A 7,894-nucleotide genomic window follows, 5' to 3' on the forward strand; every position below is an offset into this window, starting at 1 on the left:
CACAACCATCGGGGTACTCAATGGATGTGCTTTATCTATATATAATCGCTTTAAAATCTTTTCGATGTATGTTGATTGATGGACAAATATTCCATCTTTCATATACTCAATTTGTAGACCAAGACAAAATTTTGTCTTTCCAAGATCTTTCATTCAAATTCTTTCTTCAAACAGTCTACTGTTTTTGGAAGCTCCCCAGGAGTTCCAATGATATTTAAATCATCAACATATACAGCGATTATAACAAATTCAGATCCAGACCTTTTTATAAAGACACAAAGACAAATTGGATCATTCTTGTACCCTTCTTTCAACAGGTATTCACTCAGACGATTGTACCACATACGACCTGATTGTTTCAATTCGTATAAAGATTTCTGAAGCTTTATTGAACAAGTTTCTCGAAAACTTTTATATACTTCTGGCACTTTAAATCCCTCGGGTACTTTCATAAAAATTTCGTTGTCTAATGATCCATACAAATAGGTTGTAACAACATCCATTAGATGCATATCAAGTTTTTCTTGCACTGCCATATTTATGAGATACCTGAAGGTGATAGCATCCACTACAGGAGAATATGTCTCCATATAATCAATTCCAGGCCTTTGGGAAAACCCTTGTGCCACAAGTCGCGCTTTATATCTAACGACTTCATTTTTATCATTTCGTTTTCGCACAAAAACCCATTTATACCCTACTGGCTTTATGCCTTCAGGTGTTCGAACTATGGGTCCGAAGACTTCACGTTTTCCAAGTGAAGTTAACTCTGCCTGGATAGCGTCTTTCCATTTTGGCCAATCATTTCTCTGTCTACATTCATTGACAGATTTTGGTTCAAGATCCTCATCTTGTTGCATTATTTCAACAGCAACATTATAAGCACAAATGTTATCGATAACAATATTATTTCGGTTCCATCTTTTTCCGGTTGAGACATAACTTATTGATATCTCTTCATTTTTATTATTTTCAGGTACCTGGACCTCTCCTGAGGTCTTATAATTTGTTACGTCTTGGGGCTTTTCTTGAGCCACTACCTCTGTGTTATGTTCACTTTGATCACTTGCTCCTTTTCTTCTTCGAGGATTTTTATCTTTAGAACCGATTGGTCTACCACGTTTCAAGCATGGCTTAGACTCATTTGCTTTAATTAATTATCCTGTCGGGATATCAACTCGAATTGGAGCATTAGCAGCTGGAATATATGACTTAGTCACCCTTGGTAGGTCAGTGAATGCATCTGGCAATTGATTTGCAATATTTTGTAAATGAATAATCTTTTGAACCTCTTGTTCACATTGATTTATTCGAGGATCTAAATGAGACAGTGATAATGCATTCCAATCTATCTTCTTTTTCAGCTGCTTATTTTCTCCCCCTAATGTTGGATATACTGATTCATCAAAATGACAATCAGAAAATCTTGCCGTAAATAAATCTCCAGTCATCGGCTCTAGATATTTTATAATAGAAGGAGATTCATATCCAACATATATCCCCAACCTTCTTTGAGGACCCATCTTTGTGTGTTGTGGTGGAGCAATTGGAACATATATCGCACAACCAAAGATCCTAAGATGGGAAATATTTGGCTCCTGGCCAAAAGCCAATTGCAATGGGGAGACTTTATGATAACTTGTGGGCCTTATCCGCACAAGTGTTGCTGCGTGCAAAGTAGCATGACCCCATACTGAAATGGGAAGTTTTGGTTCTCATAAGCATTGGTCTAGCAATTAATTGGAGGCGTTTGATCAATGATTCTGCTAGACCATTTTGTGTATGAACATGAACAACCGAATGCTCAATTGTTATCCCAGTTGAAATACAATAATCATTAAAGGCTTGGGATGTAAACTCACCAGCATTATCAAGACGAATTGTCTTAATTGCATAATCTGGAAATTGTGCTCATAGCTTTATTATTTGAGCCAACAATCTCGCAAATGCCATATTGCGAGTTGATAGTAAGCACACATGTGACCATCTTGTAGATGCATCTACCAAAATTATATAATATTTGAATGGTCCACATGGAGGATGAATGGGCCCACATATATCACCCTGTATACGTTCCAGAAATGCAGGGGATTCCGTCCTAACTTTAATAGTTGATGGCCTAATAATTAATTTTCCTTGAGAACATGCAGCACAAGAGAATTCCTTAAATTGAAGAATCTTCTGATTCTTCATTGCATGTCCATGTGAATTCTCAATTATTTTACGCATCATATTAGAACCAGGATGGCCCAACCGGTCATGCCAAATAATAAAATTATCTTGATTAGTAAACTTCTCGTTTACTATGGCATGTGTTTCGATCCTGCTAATACTTGTGTAGTATAAGCCGGAGGAAAAAGCAGGTAACATTTCAAGCACATATTTCTTACCGGACATTATTGTAGTAATATAAAGATATTCAATCTTTTCATCATTTGTAGTCTCAATATGATATCCATTTTGGCGAATATCTTTGAAACTTAATAAGTTTCTTTGAGATTTACTACAATATAGTGCTTCATCAATAGCCAAATTTGTTCCTCCTGGTAGTAATAAATTGGCTCTTTCAGAACCTTCAATTAATCTTGTACTACCAGATATTGTATTAACATTCACTTCTTTCATTACCAAATAAGAGAAATATCTCTTATCTTTTAAAATAGTGTGTGTTGTAGCACTATCCAGAAGACATATATCATCTTTATTAATCTTGAGTCCAACTGAAGATTGGGGAATTTTCATATTCTTCATAAAAAAAAACAAATAATACATCATAAGAAATATGAAAGACAAGCGGAAAATAAAAACATTAAAAAATACATTAGGAATGTAGAAACTAGCAACACATGATGCATTAGGAAAATACACTCGAGAAAAATAAACTAGTTGCAAACATAAAAATAACAACTTTTATAGCTTCATTCCCCAGTAAGATGATTAGTTCTTCCGTCAATATCCTCAAAGAAGTCTCCAACTTCTAAATGAGTAATATTTGTTAAGCCTTCAAAATCATCATCTTTATATGCAAGATGTGCCTTAGAATCATATTTATTTGAGGGACCTGCTTCATCATCATTATTTTGAAAGGTTAAGTGTGCCTCCACATTATTTTCTTTTTTCTTGAGAGAGGCTTGATAAAGTTTGACAAAATGTTCTGGCGTACGACAAATGCGTGCCCAATGACCTCTCATACCACATCGGTGACACATACTAGCTTTACCTTTTGAATGATTAATTTGAGAACCCTTATTGTTCTCCAATTTATTTCCACCATAATAACGATAATTGTTGCGCCCCCCTGCCACGTCCACGTTTACGACCATGTCCACGACCACGGTAATTATTTTGTTTTCTTTCAAACTTATCATATGTTGCTACAACATTCACTTCCGGAAAAATGGAGCTGACCCGGTGGGACGAGCTGCATGATTTTTCATTAATAGAGTATTATTCTGCTCAGCCACAAGTAGGCATGTGATTAACTCAGAATATTTCTTAAAACCCTTTTCACGGTATTGTTGTTGTAGCACCACATTTGAAGCGTGAAAAGTAGAAAATATTTTTTCCAATAAGTCTTCATCTGTGATAGTGTCTCCACATAATTTTAATAGAGAACTTACTTTAAAGATAGCAGAATTATACTCACTTACGATTTTAAAGTCTTGCAACCTTAAATGTATCCACTCATACCGAGCTTTCGGTAATATCGTAAGTTTTAGGTGGTCATATCGATCCTTCAAATTAATCCATAATTCAAGTGGATCTTTTACGGTTAAATATTCAGTTTTTAACCCTTCATGTAGATGACGACGAAGGAAAATCATGGCCTTCACTTTATCCTGATTTGATGCTTCATTTCCTTGTATAATAGTATTTCCAAGACCTTTAGCGTCAAGGTGAATTTCAGCATCAAGAACCCATGATAAATAGTTCCTTCCGGTGATGTCAAGTGCCACAAATTTAAGTTTTGATAAATTTGACATAGTGAAAACTATCATAAAAGATGAATAAGTTAGAGAAATAATTATAATAATAAACAATTAATGAAAACAAAATGATTAAGGTAAAAGAAATGAAAATAGAGCTATATCATGTTAACAATCTACTATTTCATTTTATTCTTGCCATAAAGTAGAAATTACATACTTGTTTCATTTCACTTTATATTATTGATATATATGTGTTAATAGAATTGAACGTGACTAACATTATTTATATGTTCCAATAAATATAAAGTAATTAAAAAATTATTGCTTGTCAATTCATTTCTCACAGTTCTTCAAAATGCCTTAAAGATATGTTTTGATCCAGGGAGTCCATGACATTAGTGCATAGCTAGTTTGATGACTTTGAGGTCCTCTAAGAGTTGAGCACGGAAGGAAATAGTTATTTAATCACTGCAATGTACTTAAACTATTTAAGATGCCCAAGCGCACAAGTAATCTGCAAACAGTGAGCATATGATATGTACTGCCATAAATAAGATGATTATAATGATACATATCTTAATAAAATATGACTCAACTTAGCGGGAGTTAAGAATAAAATTAGAGCTTCGTGCTGATAACGTGTTATAAAATAAAAGTAATGCAGTAAAATGTAAATAAGAAGAGATAGAAAGAAGAGAGAAGTGTTTTCTTCTTTCACTTTGGTGTATTTTTCCATTGCAATTACATGGCCTTTTATAGGCATAAAAAGTAGAAATGATGGACATAAAGTAGGAAATTTAATCTTTAAGTTATTCACAACATAGGCATCCAATGTAGCATCCAATGTAGTATCCAAAGTAGTATCCAATGTACAAACTATTCATAACAAAATCAATTTTATCTGAGTAAGTCTTCTGGTTTGTCCATGATTACTTTTTTCCTTGTTTTAGTTAGTTATATTTGAGGTAAATAATAAACTATTACAAGAAAGAGAATCCATCAAAGTAACAAAAAGATGTAGAATTTGATAGCAGGCCGAGGGCCAAACATTCTTGTCTTGAAAATACAAAACAAAAACAGACAGGCTAAACAACACTAAACTAATACTAACTTATACTGTATATCAGCAAGTGTATCTATAACTAGCTAAGAAAGTTGCTCCTCTTCGTGCAAGGTACTTTCTTAATCAGGCAAGTTATTTTCTATCAAGAATGCGCGTAAGCTGATCCACACGTTATCGTTATAAAAAACATCTATGTTATTATGTGAACGTCCAACATGAAAGAGAAAACTATCACCAAATGCACGAAATTTCAAGAATGAATACTTTAATTAAGTTCTAGCCAAAAATACCCTCTTTTACATTTCCTCAACCCCTTGGGCTATATTTCCTAATTCCTCGTCACATAATTCTACCAAAAGTATACTCCTATGTTCCAACTTCAAAGAGTGATATTTGGCGTCAATCTCACCCTTTGTCATCTGATACGAAATTAGATCAGCCTAGAATTTTTTTTAAGGAAAATGATAAAAGAGTTAAAGTTAGGTAACAAAAACAAATTAATTATCTATTTATATTTTCCCTTTGTCGGTCTTATTAAACCGGTAGATCTTTTTGGTTTCTACTATTTTCACCCTCCTCTTCCTCCTAGCCACTGCATATTGGGCCTGTCTTTCAGCAAAAGCCCAATCCACTAAATTGACATTGAGATAAGGAATTGGGCCTAGTGGGCTCGTATGATTCATAGAGCCCAATACATTAGCATATGAGTACATGGGCTGAGCTTGTGGCAGTTGGCCCATTGGGTACTGAAACTTATGGGGCATTTGCATCTATACCCGCTTTTTGTGGCACATTTTAACTTGTGTTCGCTTTGCAAAAAAAATTGTAAACGTACCCGTTTTTTCGCATAACTTCAGCATACGGAGCTGAAGTAGCAAAGGCAATCATGTAAAAGTTTTGTGTTGTAACTGGAAACTTCATCTCTAGAGCTGAAGTTTTTGTGTTGTAACTGGAAAACTTCAGCTTTAAAGCTGAAGTTTTAGACTTAACTTACCACAATAAAATCACAAAATTATATTTTCACACGTTTAATTGATTATGTTTGGATATATGGCAGTTTATAGGGATAGAGAAAGAAGTGTTGCTAGGTACAATGAATTTCGCAGAGGAATTTCAATACCAAGATATATAGGAAATATATCGAAGCGGATGGTACATGCTATTTGATCGTAAAAACTTTCCGCAAACTTGAAAAATGAAGGGGAATGTCCAAATCTGGAACGCCACTCGTTAACATCAAGCATAACAAGAGAATCATATACAGAATGATTATAAACATGAAAAGTTGAAAAACTATAAACATCTTAAAAGGAGATTATCCAAGATTTCCTTTCTTTTAGGTTCTTCATGTAACCCCGAACTAACCAAATCTTAGGTGAAGTATATGGTGATGATGTAGAAGAATTGGATCTGATGGTTGGAATGGCTGCCAAGAAAATGAAGGAGGAGAAGGGGAGGAGAAAGGGAGCTAAAGTTGTTTAAAAAGTGAGTACAAATTAAAAATTTTTAAAAAAATAGGTATAGGTTAAATGGGGGCGCCCCATGCAATTTTTATAACTTATGGCAGGTCTGCGGCCCATGGTCTTTCAACATTGTCATTACCTGCAATTAGCAACAAATCAACTCAATCTAGTAAATAAATATATTCATACAAAGCCACAATTCAAACTCTAATATTGAAAATTTGAATCTTAGTGGTCTAGAGGACGATGATGTCTTATTGATTGTGTCAAACAATAACGAAAGAGAAAAACTTAATTGGAAAGAATGTTTGTCAAAGAGACAAGTTAATTGGTTAGTAGGCTACACCTTGGTGACACTTTGAATTTCTTTTTTTCTGATAGCACAACAACTAAGTCGAGCATCATACCTTCACTTTATTTTTTAAAAAACTAATACTAAAAAATCGTTACACTCATCGAAATATATTTTAATATAATATTTAAGCTTGAATGTAAGATATTCATTCGACCCAAACTTCTAACTTTGGCGTATTGGAGATTATGTTCTCAGTTAGGTTATTATGATCAAAAACCAAGTTGAATAAAATATGGGACCCACATTAGAAAAATGTCACAAGTTCTTCAGAGAATTAAAAGAATTTTGGATCCCATACTCACCCTTTCTTTTATTGCTTTCAATTTAAGATTGTAAGCTTTTTGGCTGTTGTAGTAACTCCGTACATTCTCCACCTCCTGCACAATTCCCACAGAAAAAAAAAGAAAAAAAAGGCAAAAGAATTTGAGAAAAAAACGAGAAAAAAGTACAATACAATCGTTTGAAATAAAAACAGAACTTTTGTCAAGTAATTCACGAACTTACCCCTCTTAGCAATTCTCTGCATCGAGTCAACTTCTCTATAGTATGCATCAATTCCTCTCTTGTCTGCAATAAGCAACGATTCATAGAAAATATTTAATAAACAAAGAATTCAAAAGTGTTAAAATTCAAGCAAGAAAAGAAGGAAAAAAAGACATAAATTTTACTAGTAATTAATTCAATACCTTTGTTTTACTGCTTTTCTTGGAGAAATATTGCATGGGCTTGTCATCAAATTCAGTAGGGGACAAAGAAAGAGGAGTATCAGGACTTGGTACGTCCGGTTTTAGTGCAACGGCTGCGGGATCAATATTATTGTCATTATCTTCTGCTTGTGAATTATTCCTTTGGACAGAATTAGGTGATGAACATTGTGAGTTAACATCATAATTAAGGCCTAAACTCTTATCGGATCTTCTCCTTTTAGAACTCCATGTAAATGGTGAAACACGAGAGCCAGACTCTGATTCTTGAATTAGGTTCTTAAGATTGAGCAAAATATCACAGACTTCAATCTCAACTTCATTGAAGGAAGCAGATTGTATATTCATTTTTTCTTCTTCTTGTGAACACACTTTGAATG

The sequence above is a fragment of the Nicotiana tabacum genome, chromosome 20 (assembly GCF_000715075.1).
Source record: "Nicotiana tabacum cultivar K326 chromosome 20, ASM71507v2, whole genome shotgun sequence".
In the NCBI taxonomy this organism is placed as follows: domain Eukaryota; kingdom Viridiplantae; phylum Streptophyta; class Magnoliopsida; order Solanales; family Solanaceae; genus Nicotiana; species Nicotiana tabacum.